Source organism: Ambystoma mexicanum, chromosome 9, assembly GCF_040938575.1.
Source record: "Ambystoma mexicanum isolate Mex_15411 chromosome 9, UKY_AmexF1_1, whole genome shotgun sequence".
NCBI lineage: Eukaryota > Metazoa > Chordata > Amphibia > Caudata > Ambystomatidae > Ambystoma > Ambystoma mexicanum.
In genome coordinates this window covers 1,452,838,925-1,452,862,732 of record NC_090931.1, presented here as the reverse complement: position 1 = coordinate 1,452,862,732, position 23,808 = coordinate 1,452,838,925, and positions in this window count along the sequence as shown.

Here is a 23,808-nt window from a genome sequence, read left to right as displayed (position 1 = left end):
ACCATGCCATATTCACTCCTGAATAAAGCATAGTTCACCTGCACCGTGCCACTGTGAACCATTGCCCATCTTTACCGTGCCATAGTCACTCCAGAATGAACCATAGCCCATCTATACATTGCCATTATCACTCCACAATGAACCAGTGACCATCCGTGCTGTGACATTGTCACTCAACAATGAACCATTGCCCATCTGTACCGTGCCATAGTCACTGCAGAATTAACCATAGCCCATCTTTACCGGGACATTTTCACTCCAGAAGAAACCATTGCCCATCTGTACCATGCCATTGTCACAATTAACCATTGCCCATCTGTACTGTGCCACTGTCACTCCAGAATGAACCCTTGCCCACCTGTACCATGCCATTGTCACTGCAGAATGAACCACTGCCCATCTGTACTGTGGCATTGTCACTACAGAAACCATGCCCATCTGGGCACTGTCCTTTATTTTCCCACAGGACCCATGCCAGCTTTGACTTTTGACATTTGGCGTATTTTTCGGCCCTACAGTAGAAAGTGTTTTCAGGTTTTCCTCGTAGAAACTTGCACAGGGCAGGCAGCCTTTGTGGGCCCCCTGAATCTTCTTTTTGAGGGCCATCAGAATGGTCACACCATGCATTCAGTGGCCATCTGTTCACCCCCTTTCAGAAATGTTCCAAGGAGAGGTTTCTGTGCATTTAAAGAGCATCTTGAATTCACAAACGGAATGCGCTATAACATGCACAGAAAATGAACACGTGTCTCTGCCTGTGGAAATCGAAATAATATTGTACCTCCTATCGTATTGTTTGAATGTATGTTGGCCTACGCCAAGTTGTCTAAAAACATTGTGTACATAGATTCCGCGGCAAGGTCTTGACCTTAATGTATTGTGCAAATCGACATCTTGGATTTAGCCGCCATTTTAGGTTCTCTTGCAGTGTGGAAGTCACCCTGAACAACAAAATGGAGGCAGAATGACATTTCGAGTGGGATTCTGGCTGTTGTGACCTCCGCACACATGAATAAGTAATATGCCCGCAGGCCATTTGTTAGGGTCGCGAACTGAGACCTTGTCCTATCCCTGACCTATGTGTAAATGAACAACTGTATCAGTGGAACTGATCAAAATGCATACATTATGGGATTGACCTGGCAACAAACCCTAGGTCTGGTTCTGAGAATGGTTAACTTGCGATGGGGTTGGCCAGAGCTGGATAAAAAAGTATAAAAACCCGAGTATCCCAATGTTCGCTCTCTCACACTAACATGGCGAACTACCGTTGATGGTTCGTTCTGTTACTCTGAGGGCCGAATAGCTATCCGTATGTCAATTGACTTTTGGTAATTGTTGTATCTTTGAATAAAGCGCTTTGTATGTGCTTTGTAACCTGTGTTGGTGTGTTTCCTTTGGGCTTCCCGGCCTCATATCAATTTTTCTGTTTCCACAGTTGGCGCCCGAATAGGGACCCTCAAGATTGATGCCGGATCATTGAAGGTTGACGCAGACTATCGAACGGTGTGATCGGGATCGGACGGTGTGATTCTGCGGGCCCGACCGATCGAGACGCGATACCTCGGCAGCGCTGCACGATCCGATCCTTGGACGATAGTCGTGTGGTCTGACACGGCATCTTGACGAGGGTCCAATTTTGAGGCGGGCAGATTTGCCGAAACCACCAAACACAAGGTAAAATTCGTTAGGTAAGTTCTTTGGTAAACCGTACGGTCCTCCTTAGGTTTGGTCAGGTGCAGTCGTGACCCGGCTCTTAATTTAACCCTGACAATTTGAATTTGGCGTATTGTATCTGCAGACACAATTATTGAACCAGGTAACACCAATTTTTTGTGAAATGCCTGGGCAATTGTCTAGCTGCTTTAGGGCTCTGTTCCGTAGCGATCGACAATCCTTGGAATTTAGCCGCCCGGCACCACAGGAGGGGTTGCCGGCGTGTACTATGTACTGTAAGTATGGCATTGGAAGTATCGTATTTAATGATATTTGGCACAGACAGACCAGACATGCCTCCGAATTTCAGTGGCCAATCAACGGTAGTTTTGAGATCCCCCGTATTGAATACTTAGAATCAATCTTGTTAAAGAAAAAGGCTAGACCAGCAGCCTTTCATGTGTTACAGAATTGGAAGAAAGAAGCATTACAGCAGCTTAAAAGTAGGGATAAACATGCACGTCGTCATAAAACAAACACTGAAAAAGCATTATTATATGATAAAGAAAAGCGGTCAGAATCAGTTAAAAATATGTATAGAGCCTTTTCACTCGGGATCCAGAAAATCTATCCCTTTAAAGATTTCCATGTTTCTGAGGAATTTATTGAGAAATTATTAAATGAACGCAGGCCCGATGCCTCAGCGCCACCTCCGTATGCTCCTGTTTTGGGTGCTCTGCCCGTTCCTGCTGTTGTTCCTGTTGCTATTCCTGTTACCCCTGTACAACCTATTGTTCCTAGTCCTTTTGTTATTGTTCCTCCGCCTATCGCACCACCCCTTCCCCCTGCACCGATAGTTGCACCTTTGTCAAATTTACCTATACCTCTGCTCCCGAGTGGCCCCGCATTGATTGGGGTCGACCCAGGTGCAGGGTCAAAGATTGTGACTCGTAGTACTGTTTCTGCAGATAGGAAACAGGAATTGTTTGCCTGGGCTAAGCATTGCATGGAGAAAGGTGATCAAGCTAATGTTTTTTCTACATTATCTAATTTGAATAGTTTTCCCGAGAAAAATGTTTTTATCAAAGGTTTGGGGACTCATTTGTGTGTGATGTGGGGTAGATTACAAAATTCGGATCTTCCACAAGGGGTGAGAGATTTGAATGCTTTGGCACTTTCGAGGGACACAGAGCAGAAAGTATATGGACATGTTGAAAGATTGTTTGAGTTTAGGAAAGACTTTGAAAAATCACGAGATGAGGATGATGAAGACGATAGAATATATGTACAGAAACGGTTCCTTCCATGCCGTAGAGCGGCACCTGAGGAAGTACGAATTTGAACCAAAGATGCGGTTCGATGGGTCTCGGATTCATCGATACCGCAAGACGAAGTGTATGACACGTATAGTCAATATACAGTAGAAATGCAAAAAAATGGTACATGGTACAGCACCTGCAAGAGGAATGTGTAAGGAAGAGGGTTAGTTGCCCTATAGAATTATTGGGGATTTGTAAAAGGGCTTTTTCGCCCAACACTTCTTCAGCTGCCTTAGCGCTCGACCTGGCTCTATTGCTTAGTAAGCGGCCGGAGGTACCTATATCTCAGTTGCCTATGAGAGAGGTTCCTCCGACCTTTGTCCCAAAAGTTGAGATCCCCGCCAACGCGGCGACTGGTGCCCCCGCTGTGGATATCCCTGCACATTATGTATCGCAATTTGTTCACATCCCGTTTTCACGACAGGAAGTGAACACAATGAGACAATCAGTTCCCGATACTAGGAAAAACCCGACAGGGTTTACAAAGAAATAGAGTCCGTTTTACAGTCCTCTGTGTTCACCTTGAGCAACAATGACTTGTTATTTCCTGTACTCCTACTCGTAGATGTATGGAAACAGGTTTGGACAATAGATGATGTGCCGGGGTTGGGAGATACGTGGGCAAATGTGATTAGAATTGATGGAGAAAGACCAGCTGGTGAGAAACCGCCACAGGTAATACTTACTTTACCTGATAGGATTGTCGCTAAACTAAAAACTATAATTCCAGAGAAAAGGATTATTTGGGATAAGCTTACGGCCTGTGTCCAAGGAAAAAGTGAAGGCGCCACCAAATTTTTTAATAGATTCGAGCAGGTATTTTCTGACTTCAGTGGACAGGATTTAGGTACGGGTCGGGAAAGAGGTTGTTCGTGGACAAATTTGTACGTGGATTGTTACCTGACATCCAGTCACAAATTATGTCCTCAGAGAGCGCTTGGCAGGCAAAATCTCAATCTGAGGTTTTGCACATGGCTCAGTATTATGAGAACCGTGTTAATAATGAAAAGGAGAAAATTGAAAAGAGAAAGGGAGATTTGAAAACCAAAGTATTATTGCAGCAAATTGTTAGAAACCCCAGAGGAGGTATGACACAAACTAGAGGTCAGTACGTTCCAAAAGGGAATGCTCCTCTGGGTCCTGTAAATATTAATCAATGTGCTTATTGCCGCCAGGAAGGTCATTGGCGAGCACAGTGCCCTGTCCTTCGCCAGAGGTCAAGCAGTGCATTTGGGGGTATGGGTAGACGACCTAGGGGCCGCCCTGGAGCAGGGGGCCCTGACAGAGGTCAGCTTTTACAAGATTCTCAGCAACCTTTTTCACAGGAAAATCAGACCTCGAGTATGGACCCGAGAAACATATTTGATCACCCTTCTGCTGCCTACCTTTCTGAAGAGCTTCCTTCTGACGAGGCTCCGTTTTATTAGGATTGCCCGAAGCAGGGTTTGGAACCTTTTCCTATTCCCGTTAATCAAAAAGGCCCCTATGTTGAATTATTAGTGGGGAATAGGAAACACCAGTTTTTGATTGACACTGGAGCACAGAAGTGCTCCATTGATCATTCTAGGGTTCCAAACATCCCACTGTCAGGGCAAACAAATGTTTCCATAGGGTTTTCTGGTGTACCAACTGTCTGTCCGGTTTCTGCGCCGGTATCCGTTTCTTTGGGTCCCTTCACGGACCAGTGCCCCTTTCTTCTCACTTCAAATTGTGGAGAGAATTTGCAGGGGTTGAATTTGTTAAAGAAATTGAACGCAGTAATTCATTGTTCTTCGGATGGAGTACGGCTAACGGTTTCACCACAGCAACTTCCTAATTCTCAGTTCTTGATTCGACCTTTACCTCCCGAGTTCAGCATTGTCCCGGAATGCTTGTGGGCGGTAGACGACAATGATGTCGGAGTGTTACAGATTGAGCCCGTTAAAATAGTCCTGAAACATGGGGTGAAACTGCCACGCATCCCGCAGTATAAAATATCAGTCGAAGGTGAACGTGCTTTGAAATGCATTGTCTCCGACTTTGTACATCGTGGGGTGATCGAGGAGATTACAGGTAGTTTGTGTAACAGTCCGATCTTACCCGTATATAAGAAAGACGACAATGCAATTCCATACCGGTTTATAATTGATCTTCGTGCTGTTAACCGAGTGGTCACTCCACAATTTCCAATTGTGCCTGATGTGACGACGATATTAACAATGATCCCTGCTACGGCTACGCACTTCAGCATTGTGGATCTAAAAAACGCCTTCTTTAGTATCCCGATACATAAAGAAAGCAGATATCTGTTTGCGTTCACCTTGGGGGGACGCTCATTTACATTTCCAAGGGCACCTCAAGGGTATACTGAAAGTCCTAGTATTTATAGTAGAGCCTTGAAAGAGCAGCTCGACACCCTTGAATTGCCACCTACTTGCACGCTGCTTCAATATGTTGACGATTTGCTTTTGGCTGCAGATTCTGAGAATGCCTGTAAAGAAGGCACTATACTGTTGCTTGTTCATCTAGCCAAAAATGGTCACAAAGCTTCGCTAAAAAAAATGTCAATATTGTTGTCAGGAGGTTGCCTATCTAGGCTACCTCCTGTCAAAGGAGGGGAGAAGATTGACACCTGAAAGAATAAAACACATTTCTGGCATGTCTGTTCCAAATACACAGAAGGAAGTCAGAGCCCTGATAGGGATGGCTTCCTACTGTAGATTGTGGATCCCTAATTTCGCACTAGTGGTAAAACCGATGTTGGCTTTGACGAAGAAGGGCATTTCTCTGCCACTGCCAAGGGAATCGGAACATCAACGATCATTTGAGCTTCTCAAAACCGCGCTATGTTCGGCACCGGTTCTGGGTACTCCAAATTATGACAAGGCCTTTGTGTTGTTTGTGCATGAATGTGATGGATGTGCTTTGGCTGTGTTAACCCAGGAACACGGAGGGAAGAATAGGCTGTGCGGCTACTACTCCTCCGCCCTTGATCTTGTCGCATGCGCTTTGCCAATATGTTTGCGCTCTGTCGCTGCTGCTGCCGCGTCTGTAAAACAGAGTGAGGGAATGGTCCTAGGCCATGATTTGATTTTGATGGTACCTCACTCTGTTGATATTTTATTGAACAAAACCCAAACGCAACACCTCGCCTCTGCACGGTTAACAAGGTATGAACTAATTCTGTTTGCTCCTGCTTCAAACTTTCGAATGGTACATCTACAGCTGCTTATGCAGTTACTACATTGAGCAAAATTGTCGAAACTAAGAGAATTTCGCATAATTCCATGCAGGCCGCAGAGATTATAGCGTTGACCCGAGCTTGTGAACTTTCCCAAGGGCGAAGAGTGAATATATATACTGATAGCCAGTACGCATTTGGGGTGGCTCACAACTTCGGAAAGCTTTGGTCGGAAAGAGGGTTCCTGACCTCACATGGGACCAAGATTCAGCATGGCCCCTTGATAGTGCAACTACTTTCGGCACTCTCACTCCCTAAACAGTTAGCGATCATGAAATGTGCAGCACATCGCAAGGTTATAGATGATGTAGGAAAAGGGAACGCCTTTGCGGATTTGATAGCCAGACAAACGGCCACAGACCTTAGCACGGACATGTATGCTTCGAGGGAAATGAGAGATGCTTGTATAATGGATGAAGGTAGTGGGTCTGTGCGAGATATTCAGACTGATGCCACGATGGAAGAATCTAGAAAGTGGGCTGAAGGAATGGGAAACTGGATGACGAAGGGTGTTGGGTGGATACGTCCGAAGGGAAATGGTTGCTTCCTGATTCTTATGTATTGGCAATGGTTACAATGGCACACGGTCCTACGCATGTGTGTGCCCAGCAGATCACGAGAATGTTAGAGCAGGTTTGGGTAAATGACAAAATTCTGGAAACTACAAAGAGGCACGTCCAGAACTGTATGATCTGCCTACAGCACAATGTGGGAAAAGGGACAGTGACTCCAAGGGGAAGATTCGAGCCCCCCTCTGTCCCCTTTGAGGTCATCCACTTGGATTTTATTGAGATGGAACGATGTAATAATCTGAAATATGTTCTTGTCATTATTTGTGCATTCAGTAAGTGGGTCGAGGCTTTCCCCGTCAAAGATGCTACAGCCATGACCACCGCAAAGATTATGGTAAAAGAATTCTTTCCTCGATTTGGGCTACCGAGGATAATCTGGTCGGACAATGGTCCTCACTTTATCGCAGCAGTAATTTTGCAAATATGTGCAGCCCTATGTATTGAGAAACGATTTCATTCAGCTAGACATCCTCAAAGTGCTGGGTTGGTAGAAAGACACAATGGTATTCTAAAGAATAAACTTGCAAAAACATGTGCTGATACCAAACTGAAATGGCCAGATGCTTTGCCTATTGTGTTATTAGCTAGGCGTAGCACACCTCAGACTAGAACTGGGCTTTCTCCATTTGAAGTAGTAATGGGGAGACCTGCTAACATTTGGGGTCTCCCGAAACCTAAAGCTCTGAGGGAGGTGGAGAATGTATTGCTTGTAGACTACTGTAACCAGTTAACTAAAAATCTGTATTTCATTTACCACCAGGTGAATTCTGCTTTACCTGCACGGTGCAAGGACCCAGGACACGATATACAGCCTGGAAGTTGGGTCCTCGTGAAGGCCTACGAGAGGTCTTCCTGTCTCGCGCCTCGCTGGCGGGGACCCCATCAGGTATTATTGGTCACCAGGACAGCAGTGCGGGTGGCTGGAAAGAAGAACTGGATTCACGCGACGCACGTCAAGAAACTTCCTCACCTGATGCCACACGCTACAGAAGACGCAGAACCCCTCGCTGATGCTACAGTCCCTGATCCTGGAGTAGCAAACAGCGCTGTGAGTGCGTCGGAGAAGTTCTCTGAGCCTGAGGAGCTTGGGGAACAGTCCATTTCGTCTCCGCACTCTCTTGAAAAATCACTTCCGGAAAACACTGTTTCGAGCTCCGCGACTTCCGTCGCCACCGACACGTCGCTTCCCTCAGGAAGTGATGATACTTTTCTTCTGGACCAGACAATTTCGGGTACCATCAGGTACAACCTTCGACCAAGGAAATAGAACTACGGCACGAGTTTCGCGCATCTGGGAAAAAAGGAAGTGTTTGGAAAATTGTCTTGTTATGAGAAAGTTTTGTTGAACAAAAAGGGATTCTGCTGGCTAGGGTTGGGAAGGACTAAGAAATCGCGCGACCGTAGTGTCGCAAGCAACGAACATTGGGGCCGTCGATCGAGAAACTACGATGCCTGCCACCTTCACCGCTGCTCCCCGCACTGGACTTTTAGATAAGGGGGTGACCAAATCGAACAATGAACAATGTGCCTGGGCCCCGAAAACGTACTGTTGTGTTTTGATTTTGATTATTGTTATTTTTGCAACTGCTGCTGTAGGACTTTGGTATTTCGAAGAAATCTATCCTTTGAAACCTTTATTACCGACCAAGATCATACCAACTGTTTTGACTCCCTCTGTACACCTTCACACTCTGTCCCCTAGAGACTCCCAACATAGACAGAAGTATCATAATAACACTCTGATGATAGTAATGAATGCTACCCATGCCATTTTTAATAAGAGTAATTGTTGGATTTGTACTCACTTACCGCAACATTGGAACAAGGGACTGGGATGGTATATACATCCTCTACCTTTAACGACTTCTTGCTATGCCTCTCTTAGAGCACTATTCTTTGGCCGATGGAATGATAGCATCTCAGGGAACTTTGATGGAACTAATTTAAATGATTTCGAGAAACTGGAATTGACTCCCCTGGGATGCTCGCTTTTCGCAAATAGAAGTAAACCTAACGTTGCTTCTATTAGGCCGTCTGACAAACTATCTCTTCCTTTTCAAACTCTGATTTCCTTTAAAATGGCTCTGATAGGCAATAAGAACGCTGTACCTCCTTCTTATTCTATAAATCATAGTCCCGACTCAGTTCCCTTCTGTGTACAGAGAAATGGCACTAGGCCAATGGGAGATTTTGAAAATTGTGAAAATATTGTAAATTTGACTGGGGAAAACAGGCCTCTGTATGTAGGAGGGCCTGTTTATTTTGTTTGTGGTAGTTTAGCATTTCCCTAGTTGCCCAAGGATTGGCAGGGAACCTTTTATCTAGGAATATTGTTACCCGGGGTATTTGTAGCTAGTACATTGGAGGTTTCTAAGGCTTGCCCACGGCGAGACAACAATGGAGATACCCCTGGGCAAGTATTGGGGGACATAGCTAAATCGGTTGTGCCCTTTTGGGGACAAATAGCAAACTCAGAGAACATTAGGGGATTAGCAAGGGTATTGGAGAGAACGATCAACCGGACCACGGACATACTCTACAATATGACCTTAGAGCAAAAGGCGATAAGATTGGTAGCACTTCAAAATCGGATGGCATTAGATGTCATCTTGGCGGAACGAGGTGGAGTATGCAAATTAGTGGGGTCCGCTTGTTGTGTTTTCGTACCAGACTCCTCACCAACAATTTTTAAAGCAATTCAGAACCTGCATACTCTCAGTTCTGAAGTCCATATCCCGTAGGAGACTGGAACCTTAGTACTTGGTTTTGGGATTCTTTGCGATCTTGGGGTTGGAAGGTGCTTTCCGTTATTCTGGTTATTTTAGGGATTCTGTTATTCCTTTGTTGTCGTTTTCAATGCCTCCCAAGTATGTGTGGAATGATAGGGGGGTGTTGTGCTCAAGCAGGGAGCGCAATAGGGCATAAAATATATACCCCAGATACAGCATCTAAAGAATTCATGTTACAAGAGGTTCTTATGAATGACCTTATGGCTATAGACATTACAGACAATGATGCGGAACCTATGGATGATAATACATGGAGTTATTTCCGAAAGTATTAGGGATGATGTTTAGCACTTGGAATAGGCCAAAAGGAGGGTCTGTGGAAATCGAAATAATATTGTACCTCCTATCGCATTGTTTGAATGTATGTTGGCCTACGCCAAGTTGTCTAAAAACATCGTGTACATAGATTCCGCGGCAATGTCTTGACCTTAATGTATTCTGCAAATCGACATCTTGGATTTAGCCGCCATTTTAGGTTCTCTTGCAGTGTGGAAGTCACCCTGAACAACAAAATGGAGGCCGAATGACATTTCGAGTGGGATTCTGGCCGTTGTGACCTCCGCACACATGAATAAGTAATATGCCCGCAGGCCACTTGTTAGGGTCGCGAACTGAGACCTTGTCCTATCCCTGACCTATGTTTAAATGAACAACTGTATCAGCGGAACTGATCAAAATGCATACATTATGGGATTGACCTGGCAACGAACCCTAGGTCTGGTTCTGAGAATGGTTAACTTGCGAGGGGGTTGGCCAGAGCTGGATAAAAAAGTATAAAAACCCGAGTATCCCAATGTTCGCTCTCTCACACTAAAACGGCGAACTACCGTTGATGGTTCGTTCTGTTACTCTGAGGGCCGAATAGCTATCCGTATGTCAATTGACTTTTGGTAATTGTTGTATCTTTGAATAAAGCGCTTTGTATGTCCTTTGTAACCTGTGTTGGTGTGTTTTCTTTGGGCTTCCCGGCCTCATATCAATTTTTCTGTTTCCACATGCCTGTTTGGAACAGGTGCAGCAGGTGGTGCATTTCTGAGCAGTTCATGGATTTGTTTTTAAACAAAGCCACAGATTTAGTAACCACTGCTAGCACACTTGCATTTCACTCCCCCAAGCGTGGTCCCTAAAGGGCCCATCACTGTGAAATGCGCTCCCGGGAACCACATGGGTGCTGGGAGACTGGCATAATTTAGAGTCAATAGCACGCTCCCATCAGCAATGTGTGCAGGGGGCTGGCCAGCACATCATCTGCATTTCAGCACGGCCCCCTGGAAATGCACAAGTCATCATTGAGGATAAGGAGACCTTTGCATACTTAAAAAATGGGCATCTAAAAAAGCCCATCCTCTGCTATTTTTCTAATCCCCATTGTTTGAGAATGTGTCCCAGAGAGTCTTCCTTAGGGCCCGATTCATGGGAATGTGCGCAGAAATCCTGCAAGTGCTGCGCTTTGCAGGACACTGCGTGTAATTGTTCGAGCAAAGTAACCGTATTCGAAAGTCACGCCCGGAATGCCCCTGACACTCCCACACACAAAGCATACACAACCAGATCAGACATCCTTTGCGTGAATACACGCACCCTTGAAACAGTTTGTGGGGTCCTACAAAAGCAGGCCTGCATCCCGGGGAACCAATGTTGGGTTCCCGGTAATTGTTCCCGCAACCACGACAGCCTGCATATGAAAAATCATAACTGGGTCTAAACTTAGAAAATCTGTGTGCGTACCCCCGTAAACCAGTCCTGCTCCCTGCTACACTGCTTATGCGCACACCTAGGTAAGTTCGGAACTCCAGTTGCATACTCTTACCCCGAAATCCGACATGCAATCCCTCCTCCACGCTGCTGATCCTAGTGTGCTTGATGGACCCCAGCCGGCCCATAGGACTGGGGGTTTTCCAACAGCACTTTAAGATGAGTAGCAGCACCCTTGCGATGGATGGGGCAAATCAATAATGACAAGTCAATAGTTTGGCAAAGGGAGTCTGTTAAATGACAAGTACAAAAAACGGGGAGTTCATGAATATCAGCAATCTCTCGATCTTCCTTCTCGCTTCAACTCCAATTAATTTCAGAAAAAACATAGTATTTATACCAAAAACTCATCATCACTGATGTGTAACTCTCAAAACTTAGCATGCAATTTGATTGGTTCTAGGAAGATAACTTTAATACAGACACTATATCTGAATATGGTAATGAGGAGAGGGAATTGGATAAACAATATCAGGTGGGGCAACCAAGCCCTTCCTTCAAACTGGTTACTGTAAACGTTACTAGTTGATTCTACTAACTATAGGTCCCTAGATTACTTGGTCCACAATGATTGGGTTGGCATCAACCCCACTCATACTTTTCAACTTGCTTAGCAGCGTGCAGAATAGCCAGCCAGGTGCAGGGAGTTTGTCTGCACCCCAGCTTCACTCCAATTATTGCTACAATTAATCATCACCTCAGTGGTCATGTGTCAATTATTTCTTTGTGGTTGGCCTCGAGTCTGCTTCTTGGTCTGGGATAGTTAAGGCGTCTGTGCATGGCAAAGGTCCCTGCGTAGATGTGAAAGTTTCATCCCTTCTTGCTCGTCTGGTCACGTGATTTCGACACTGTGAAATCGTCTTCTTCTCCATGCAATTTCATGTATTTGATTTAATTTTGCCTGTCGTCTACAATCTGTTGCTTATCTTGACCTTTCTGAACAGGATACTCTGTTTTTCTCCTCATTAATTGTTTCCACTGTCGGCCTATTCCAGCCGATATGACCTTGGCTTCTTGGCATGATTACCTTCGTCTGAGTTTCTCTCCGTCTTTAATTTTCGATTTGTTTGCTGCAAAGCGATCCTCTTGAGACCTTTAGTAACCTTTATTTGATTCTGCCCTTGTGCGTAGTGGAAGTATACTTATATAAAGTGCTTCTTTTGAGGTAGATATGTATAGGTGGCGCTTGCGCGATCTATCTTACTATTAAGCATAAGCAAGCCTCACATTTTCTGTGCTTCTTGCGGTTACTTTGCATATCTACACGTTGAAACTAACTGAATATCTTCATCGCACATATGGCATAATTTCTGACATCTTGACATCAATTATTTCACTTTTGGCTCAGGATGTTGCTTATCCATGGTGTTTCGTCTCTTTTCATCATTTACAGGTCATCATATCTTCTATATGTGAGTCAGACTGGGTTCTTATGACGTCACCATTTGTCTTTCTTTAGTATCTTTTTAGCTTTTTCAGGTATTGTATTCTGACAATCGTCATTCTGTCTCACGTGTCAATATGGTTTTCTCAATGGGTACCTTACTGTTCAGGTTTTCTTAGGTGTCGGTACTTCAACAGGTGCTGTTCTTCTGATAAGTACTGGACAGAGCCCAACCGCAGCTCTCTGCTGGTTTATTTGCTCATCATACGTCACATATTTCGGCTTGAACGTTCCTGGTACTTCAAAATGGACAGTTGGAGTGTGAATCGAGCTTGGCACCTCCTCTACACTACATACAAGTGTACTTACGCATGCCTTTAGATAGCGGATTGTATGAAGGACATGCGTGGCCATTTCCCAGCCGAAAGGTTGCGCAATCAAATCCATGAAAATGTCTTGTGCCGCTCAAGTGCAATTGTGGGTGTCCAAGGGACTGCCTGCAGGCCGCCTCTCGGAACACCCATCGCATGTTCCTGCCCATTTCTGGTGTTTCGCCCTCTTCCCAGCCCTCTGTTCAAGCCATGCCCACCCTGTGCATGGAGTCTCACGTAAGGCCCTCGGTGGCTTGCAGAGACGTGCCGAGCCAGCGTGAACTCCACGCAAGTCCAAGAAAAGTACTGCACATTCGATTCCATGAATCAACGGACAGGGATTTGCGTGCCCAATAGTGTGCCAGTACCCTATTTTCTGCGCAATTAATTCCATGAACCGTGTTAGTCTCTACAGATATGGCAGAGGTAACCGGCCCATTGGAAACAGATCTTTCAATTCCATGAAGTGTGTTCTCTCTCGATGCTCCTCCTTTTCATATATCGTCTTTTTGCCTTTTCACCTTCATCTGTTGTGCCTTTGGTGCTATTGTAGCCGCTCCTAATATCTATGGTGAGCAGCTCTTACTGGGGTACTACCCCCATTTTAAGGAGGGAGTGTGGAAGGATGGTATTGTGAATGCCCAAATAGAAAGACCAGATCTACAATGTTTCCTCACAGGCCGTTTTCATCAAAGCCTGGTTGCCCAGGTCCGAATTCAGCACTGGGGGGAAGCATCTTTCCCTTTCCGCACCCCTCCCCCACCCTCATTCCTAATACGGGGGACATCACCTTACCCCACTATCCCTCCCCTGTTGCTTCTCTAGGCCTAGATGTCTTCTTGAACACCCAACCCACCTCCATCCCCCGACCCGCTCTCCCGACACTGGTACGCTACACACAGACACAAACACATACACACACAGCACAACCCCCCCAACCCCCAATCCTCCTTCTTACTTCAAAGTTTGGGCTGCCGCCCTGTCCAGCCCACTACCTCTCTGGACATGCGCAGTTCCCTGAAAGGCCAACTTGCGACGAAATTGGCCTTTCGGGGAACTCGCCACAATGAAAGCGGGCTGAACGGAAAGATGCAGGCTGCAAATATTCATAGATGGTCAGCAGAAGTAGGGTTCTGCAACACAGACACTCATATTTCATGGATTAAAATGATGTGTGTCCTCAGCTTATGCGTCTCGTCATAGGGTATCTACATGTGGCTTGGCTGGCTGGGGCGGTTATATTCTCTGAAGGCTGTGAACAACTAGGTGTTGAACATACATCTTGCAGCTTTTGTTAAATTGAAATGCAAGGTTACGAGTTAACTGGAACCTATTCACCCTTTTCATCGACTAGTTTGGGTCTTTCTCTGGAGAATCTGATTGTCAGACGGTGGTTAAATGAATGGAGATCTGCCACTACAAGGGTTAGCAAGAGCTGGGTGGGCACCCTCAAGCTCGACAAGCTCATGCTCCCTCCAAATCCTGCCCTGTCAGGCCTGCAACTCACCTCCTAGTTACAGCAAGAAAGCAGGATTCCCCCCATTTCTCCTCTTTCTTCCAACCAATAATGCCGTCAACGGAGGTTCATGGGTAAGATGCACCCTGCTCTGCTTGGTGCATTGAAATTCTTGATTATGTATCTGTGCCAAAATGTTATGCTGCTCTGCGTGGACGTTTAAATTTCTTTAGGGTGCCAGGTGAGTCTAATAGCCTTGACAGAGGCTGATTCATCAGTCCTAGATCTGGAGTAAGAGTGGTGTCAAGTCGTTGAGTGAGAAGGAGGACTTGTCTTCTCAGAGGTTTAGACGTCTACTATTGAGATGTACTGCCTTTGACGTCTTGCAATAATCCTGCAGAGCCTGCAGCCTGCCTGACCTGATTCTTGCCAACCACCCTGAAGAGCCTCGCTGGTGGCTATCCCATCAGTGAACCAGCCTTATTTATTTATCACACTTGCTACACGCCAGACCCTTCGGTATCAGGCCGACGTTACAGGCTGTTTGTTAGTATATAATTCAGTGGGGAACATTTGCAGAAAAATTACAGTCAGAATAGTCATCGCAAAGTGTTTACATACAATGAAAAATAGAAGCGGCACAGAGTATTTACAGGTGCTGAGGTAGGGGCATTATTCGTATTGGTTGAATAGCCAAGTTTTGAGTGACTTTTTGAAGCCCAGGAGGGATTCCTCTTTTTAATGCTGAGTGGAAGGGAGTTCCAGTGTTCTGGGGCTAGGCATTGGAAGCTTTTACCCCACGCTCTAGATTTTCTGAAGTGAGGTGTGGCAAGACGTCATAGTTTGTTGGATCTAAGAGGTCTGGTGACTTCTTTTTTTGCAAGAACTTTGTTAAGGTAGGAAGGACCTTTGTTTTGATTACGTTTAAATGTGATGCATAGTCTTTTGAAGATGATTCTGGCTGCTATGGGCAGCCAATGGTGATCTCTTCTGGTTTTGGAAATGTGATCTGATTTTCTAATTCCTAAGGCAGCTGGTAGGCTTTATTTTGTATCAATTGGAGTTTTTTTAGATTGGTGCTGGAAGTGCCTAGCCGAAGGACATTGCTATAGTCTAATCTAATGTAGGCCAATGTAATACAGTTAGTAGGGGAGTGCAATTGCCTGCTAAGGGTGATTAGTTTAGCTGTGTAGGCGGTGGCTGAAGAGAGGTTACTGATGTGCTTAGTCATTGTGAGATTTGCGTCCAGGTAGACTCCTAGAGTTTTGACTTGCCTCAGTACTGATATCATGGAGCCATCAATGTTAATGGAAGCGTAGTCAGGATGTAGGGCTCCTATTTTAGATTTTGACCCCACAATGAGAATCTCTGTCTTCTCATCGTTAAGGCATAGACTACTTAGTGCCATCCAGTTTTGGATAATGGCGTAGATTTTGTTGATTGTTTCTGTGTCTTGGAGATAGTTCCATGAGAGTGGAATGAGGAACTGGTGTCATCTGCAAAAGTCATGTAGATGACACCCATATCATCTAGGGTAGAGAATAGAAGTTTTGTGTAGGCGTTATAGAAGGTGGGGGATAGGCAAGAGCCTTGAGATACTCCGATAGGGACTGGAATGACATCAGCAGCTTCCTTACCTATAGTGACTCTAGAGGTTAGTTCATCTAGGAACGATTTGATCCACATGGTGGCGTTGGTGGAGACATTTAAATCTTTAACTAGAGTGGAGCAGCGTTTGTCGTGGTCAACAAGGTCGAACGTTGCAGACAGGTCTAATAGTAGGAGTATGCAGGGTTGACCTGAATCCCTCATAGAGTCCATCTGAATTTTAAGGTCCAGTAGCGCGGTTTCGGCGCTATGGTTAGGCCTGAATCCAGATTGTCTGGACCCTAGGAGTTGATTTTGTTCCAGGTGTGTTTGGACTTGATTGTATGCTATTTTATCGAGGATTTTCAGAAGGAAGGGGACTGTTGTTATTGGAAAGTAATTGGTGGGTATGGTGGGATCTAGAGTGTTTTCTTTTAGTAGGGGAGTAACCCAGGCTTCTTTAATGTTGGCTGGGACCCGATTGGTGTTGAAGGAGGTATTAACAAACTTGGTAATAATGGGTGTAGAGAGTGGACACATGATTTGACTATTTGGGCTGGGGCGGAATCTCCTTTGAATTAGATGCTTTGAGTTTGGAGATGGTATCCAGGACTTGGTCTTGGGAGACTGGAGTGAACGAGAAGATGGGGCTGGTATTCAAAATGGGATTGAGTATGAGGTTGTCATTGGGTGGTTTGGTGGCTAGTAGTTGCTTTTTATTGATATTTTGGTTTGTAGGAGTTTAATTTTGGCAGCTAGGGCATCTTGAATAGTGGTGCACCATTGTTTACTGGTGTTTATGGCGGATGAGGTCGGTATGGGGTTTTCCAGTTCTTTCAAGATTGAGAAGAGCTCTTTGGAGTCAGAGGTGGTATTACTGATCCGGGCGTTATAAGCGTTGGCTTTGCAGCTGATGATAGCTGTTTTGAAGTTTTTGTTTGCTAATTGGAAAGTGGTTTCAGTCTCTATGGTGGGGTGTTTTCTGTGTCCATGTTCGAGGGCACGTTTCTTTCTCCTGAGTGCAACTAGTTCTTTGTTAAACCAGAAACATGACCGTTTCTCCAAGCGTTTGGTTTTGGTGGTTAGAGGGGCTACCCCATTGATGGTAGAGGAGAGGCATTTTTGGTAAGTGTCTGCTAGAAGACATGGGTTGTCACTGGAAATAGACAAGGTGTCTAAAGTTTTGCTAATGATAGGGTTGAGATATTCAGGGGTGAGCTTGCAAAGATTTCTAGCTTCATATGTATTTGGAGCATTGAGTTTAATGCATGTGGGTGTGTTGGATATGATGGTGAATTGGACATTGTGGTGATCTGTCCAATCTAATGGACCGATGGAGTCAATAGTGACTGTGGTGTTGAGAGTGAGGATCCAATCTAGGTTTCTTCCCTTAATATGGGTGGCAGTGTTCTCTAGCTGTATGAAGCTCATGTCCTTAAGGGCAGAGTGTAGGGCTTCAGCTTTAGAGTCTAGGCTGTCGTTAAATCCTAAGTTAACATCACTGAGGATGATACAGTTGGTGTTGGGTTTGATGAGTGGGGTTAGCACTAGAGGTATGTCTATTTTGGGGTGGCTATTGGGGTTGGGTGCTCTGTAAATCACTATGAGGTTTATAGCTGTTTTGGTGTCTATGGCTAGTTTAGCTAGAAGAAGTTAATTGCCTGGGATGTTTTCAATGGGGCAGGGTCTCAGCTGGAGTTTTGTTTTGGCTGTAATGGCTACTCCGCCTCCCTGTGAGTGCGTTCTATTGGTTCTGAAGATGGTATAGTCAAGTAGAATAGCAAGTGAGAGGAGGGGGCCTGAGGCTTGGTGGAGCCAGGATTCAGTGATTGCTAGTAAATCTAGTTGCAGTTCTAAGATGAGGTCATGGATTTCAATGGCGTGCGCTCCTAGAGAGTGGGCATTGATGAGGGCACCTTGAAGGTTAGTACTTGCTTTCAGCAGGGGCGTGACTGTTAAGGTGGAGGTCCCATGGCATGAAATAGGGGGATCGATTTTGAATGTGGGTTTGGGCTTACGTGAGCGGTGGGTCACCGCAAATGGTGACTGCTCAGAGGATGTGGGGTGTGGTTTAGCTGTATAGGAGCAGAGAAATGTACGTGATCTAAGGCGCAAACGTCTGGTCCTACCTGTGACCAGATGGTGAAGATTGTCTTCCATATTGCTGTGATTGTTGATATGCTCTCAGGTATGTGCCTGAGTGAAGGTTTTGGTATCAAATGTGGTATCATTAGGGTTAATGGTGGTGGGCTGGTTGGGGATGGGTAGGAAGGGAGGAAGAGCTGGCAGGAATGGTATGGAGCAAGGGATGGGGCAGTGCTGGGGGCAGGCCACTTTAGAGAGTCCATTTTTGTGTGTGACTTACATAGTAGCCTCCGAGGCAGGGCACACTGTCATGGATGATACAGAAGGGGAACGTAAGGACAGTCATAAAGCTTAGCATATCGAATGGGCACTCTACATAGGCTATGAGAGGCTAAGACAATTTGAAATTCTAGCGTATAGAGGAGTTGAGATTGCAATGGTAGCATGAACAAAACACAAGCCAAAAGTAGCTGATTGCGACTATCTGTTACTCCCTGAAGTGAACATAAGCATTTGATGAAGGCAACATAAAAATAATTTGGCTATATATCCCGTGTCGCTTAGTGAGACTGATTGTGGCAAGGACCAAGTGGGTTGGGCGCCTTAATAGCAGGTGTACAAAGAGTTGTAGTGGGGTTCGTTTCTTCTAGACAGGTTATACACATTTATGCTTTAGGACAGTAAGCTGTTGTGCAGGGTGAGGCATAGACAAAATGGACTAGGCAAAGAGAAACTTGGCAGAGCGTGGTAGTCTCACATTCAGAATGGGCATAGGGGAGCACTTTCTTTCACTGCGCGAGGCAGCGTGTGTGAAGAGTAGCTGAATTAGTTTTGCAAGAGTCTGAGGTGTGCTGAAACACAACGTTCATATTGTCTATTGTGCTTTAAAATGAGAAACCTTGGCAAGGCAGAGCTGGCAGCACTTACTATATGCAGGATAACATGTGGAACTGCCTGCTTTTCCTGAAGCTCATGGAAGATCAGCCCAAACCATCCAACATCAACACAAGATCCTTCGACAACTTTGCCACCAGCGTACTACTTGAGCAAATCTTCTCACACGCATCAGAGCAGGCAGCCAACATTGATATCCGACTAGACAAAGTCAAGGTCTCACTTCACTCTTTCATAAACTTCCACGTTCTCCTAAATTGAAAAGATCAAGACCCAAACAATGACCACACTTGTACACTGAGGATTTCAATACAAGCAAATTTCCCAGAGGAAGGTTAGAATGAGGCTCTAACAAAACCACCGAAAAGCTGGTAGCCATCTTCAAGCAAAGACCCAATCAGAATAGCTCAATCTCGTTTCAGACACACTAACCCCATTCTACCACCAATCACAACACACTCCATTTACATATAAAAAAAAGACATCATTTTTGTTGCTAAAAATAAATCTGTCTAGGCTTTTAATGATCTCCTTAGAACTACTGGCAAGGGTGAACTATGTTTTCCATTCCTTTGTGTGGTGCGTGCAGGGTTTGACAGCGTGAAGCAAATGTTCCTTCTCTCCACTCTCTCCTCCAGTATTGGCAACATGGACACAGTACTACATTGATTTGCCGCTATCCTTTTAAACATGCATCAATAGATACAAATTGAATCTTCTAGAACCCTCCCCCATTTAATCTACTGAAATGCCCCTCACAGCTCCATCCATTCCTCAAAATGTGACCTTTGTATGTACCCACTGGGAGTCCTACTGTGGAGACATGACGTCAATCTACATCTATAAATGGACATTGGGCAATTATATCTCATCGTGTCCACGACCACTAACATCATCAGATCCCATCTGGCTGACATCCAGTTCACGATGTCTGCGGTCTACCTCAAACAAGAAAACAGAGTTCATTCTAATCAACTGAGGCAAAAACCAGCATCTAATAGAAGAAAGGTTTTCTGAAGTGTTCCGCTGCATCTTCTCCCTAATTCTTACCACCTCAGCCAACGATTCGACAAAAAAACAGACATGTCCATCAATGAACACATCAACAAAAAATTCCATACGGCTTCCTACCTGAGTCTCCACAGAAGAATAAACCCTTCCTCTCCGATAACATTTGCTCCACTGTCCAATCTCTGCTGTTGTTCTACATTGATTGCAACAATAACGTCTCCCAATTCGCCCACACCCTTCAAGGTTGTCTTACGTGCAACTGCAACCACATCAGATCTCAGAGCAAAACAATTTCACCTATTTCACCCCACACCCATGGACCCCCATAGGCTCCTGTTGCACAACTTAAATCCTTGTGAATCCTCTTCAAAGCTCCCCAACCAACACCACCTACAGAGAAACATTGCCTCTACTGCACCAGTTCAAAAGTCAATATTTTCAAACAAAGATCACACACAAAAAATAAGCCCTCTCGGTCTGTGGTTATGCAATCTGGCCCTCTCTTCGGCTCCACATCAGACTGAACACAAAGCCCTTCTGTGCAACCTCACTACGCCTTCCGACTATTATCCACTTCTCCGGCCGCAATTGTGAAATTTACGCAATGTCAAGAGTCAAGCATGGAATTCAAAATGAATCAAGTTCTTTCCACAGAGTTTTGATCCAAAAGCTCATTTTTGTGTGTATATTTAAAGATAAATAGGTTATAATTTTTTTAAGTAAGCATCTATGGCTGGACATATTCAGGTTATGTGATATTTCATGGCACTGTGGTATATGAAATCTCACTCCACATCATGACCTTCTTCGAAGCACTCAAGGGTGTCATGTGGCGTTATAGAAAAACCTAAAGCAAGGACGTTTGGCGGCTTCCTGTTTAGCCCATTCACTGATAGCAACATGAGGTCTGGATTAGGAGGAAGTTATGCCCTTCTAGCGTACATTTCATTTTCATTTCCTGATGCTTTATGTCGACAAAAATGTCATAAAAGGCAACATCATCATATAACAATAGATGTAAGCGATCTCAGGAGGATGGCTCAGGTGCAACATGGTCGAATTGGAAGTGGTGTGCAAGTGGAAGCAGTCATTGCAGTCTCCAGCCTTTTCAACTGAAACCTGTGCAACAACTTGGTTGGAGTCCTACTTCTCTGTTTACCACTATTGGCTGTGTAGGAGTTAAAAACTCCCAGGACCGCGAAGCGGAGCGAAGTGGTGTGCAAGTGGAAGCAGTCATTGCAGTCTCCAGCCTTTTCAACTGAAACCTGTGCAACAACTTGGTTGGAGTCCTACTTCTCTGTTTACCACTATTGGCTGTGTAGGAGTTAAAAACTCCCAGGACCGCGAAGCGGAGCGAAGTGGTGTGGAAGTGGAAGCAGTCATTGCAGTCTGTGCAGTCGGCCGAGGCAAGGCGGGAAACTCTGTTTTACCATCTATCCATCTAATTCATCAGGTAAAACCCGTATTGTCTTGAACTATGGCCGCCCTTTTGACATTCCATTGACATTCACATTTGGCGCCTGAATAAGTGATTAAGTGCAGTGGAGCTGCCGGGTTCCGTCATTGTTTGTTTTGGTATTTCAGCGAGTGTCCATTGCATCTGTTGGAGTAATTAAAAACGTGTTGGTGTCTCCTCTGCACGCTCAATATACTTGAAGGAGCTGGCGTGTGTGAGGAGTAAGAGGTGCCTTGCAGGACGACTACGCGCTTCGTAGCCGTCCGAACATAACCCTTATCTCATCTCAGCGTGGAACGCAGGAGTGGGGCTGAGCGGCGACTGCGGGCTTTGAAGCCTTTGAGCCGCCTAGCTGTAGTGTTGCTGTTTATCTCCGTGCCTGCAGTGGGAGGGGCGCCATTCGGCGTCTGTTGGGTCTCTTAATAACTGAGCCGGTCGGCCTCATCGAGACTTGCTTCTTGGTTGTCAAAGCGGGGGAGGAGTTGAGCGGTGTATCTGAACATTGCAGCCCCTGAACTGTGCTTTATTACTACATTCTGCGCTTACGCGTGGGAATTGTTCCGACACGCGCAAGAAGACGTAGCTGCTCTGTTCTTTGCAATTCCTCCCGCTAGCGGCTAACTGTATTCCTGCTCATTGTTTGTGAAGCCGCATTATGAAATTAAGGAGTACCCCATCTCAGGATGAGCTGGGAGCCTTAGATTGGGAGGAACCGGAACTAAGAAAGTCTCAATTGGAAAGTGGTGTTAAATGCTCTATAGATGAGCACAGTAGGGGGCAAACGAGGGAGGTGGGGGAACCGCAATCGCAAATCCAAGTGCTTGTGCATGTAAATCCTTGCCTCCCCCTTGTCTCCACGCCCTCCAGATGTGTGGAGGCCTTGGATTCTGAACCCACCCTAGCTGACAAGTGGAAAAAAGGGCTAGAATATACTACAACAACGAATAAAATTCACAAAAAAATAAAAGACCATTTTGGGGCTAATAAAGTAGTGCCTGACAAATTTACCCATGGACCAAACAATATACAATCAAGCCCCTTAGATGATGTCTGCCAGCCGGATGATCGTGACAATTGCCACTCTGCTATGGACATGAATGCTCCAATATTGAGTAATCTGAATTTCTCAAGCACCGAAGACATCCAAGTACTTGAAGGTCCGGCGCAGGTCCTCCAACTGGTTGAAACATCTGCTGTTACTAGCCCAAAGGCAACACAGGATGAAACTCTGGCCGAGCAGCCGGAGTCGAATGTCAACACATTAACTGCACTCAGCTATGTGTTGAATTCTCTGGTCTCTGTTTTTGAACTCCTGAAATCTGAAGTTCAAGTTCAATCTGGGTCTATGATGGAATTAACGAAAGAGGTAGCCGCATTGGACGGTTCCGTAGCAGGTTGCTGCAATGCCGTTAATTCATGTGTTTTGCCGAAACTACAACTGATGCAATTGGAGTTTACCAAACAAGGTTTGGATATCTCTGCAATACACAGGTCCATTGCAGACATTCATAAATCCAAAGAGGCCGATAGATCCTTAAAACAGGATCTGTTGAACCAACTCCAATTGTATAATCGAAACTCACAAGGACATGTGGGAACAGAGTCTACGGAGGCAGAGCCCACAAATGATTGCGAATCATCTCTTTCAGCGTCCACATTGGAAGAATTTATGAGACTGGCAAATATGAATGAGGATTTTTCCCATGCAGTCCCAATGGAAAAATCCTTAGCAACCAATATCAGCAGTCAGTTAGACTTTCAAGAGGCTGCAGTAGAAGAAGCTGGACCTATAAATCCACATCAAGGAACAAAGAAAATGAGGAAGAGGGCAGCAAGAAGGGCCAAAAGAATTAAAGAAAAAACAGCACAACGGAAAAGGGACAACTTACAAAAAAAGTCAAAAAACCAGAGTAAAGTAAAGCAAAACAAATCGGTTACTAACCTATTTGTAAAGAGAATTGGAAACAATCATTTGGCATCCACAGAAGATGAGCAGAAGATCGTTGAACCAACACCCCCCACTAGCCCATTTAAGGGGAGGGATCCACAGAGAAAATGTAATCACGAAAAAATTCCCTCAATTTGCTTATGATAATATAGAAATATCGGGCACTATTGAAGACATAGCCGAATGCAACATGCTCACGAAGGGATCCCAAACAGAAAACCTCCCGGATAAACCGGATGTAGCTCATGTACCATCTAAACCAAAGAAGTCAATTCCATTGGCCCCCATCTTTTTGAAAGGTAAAC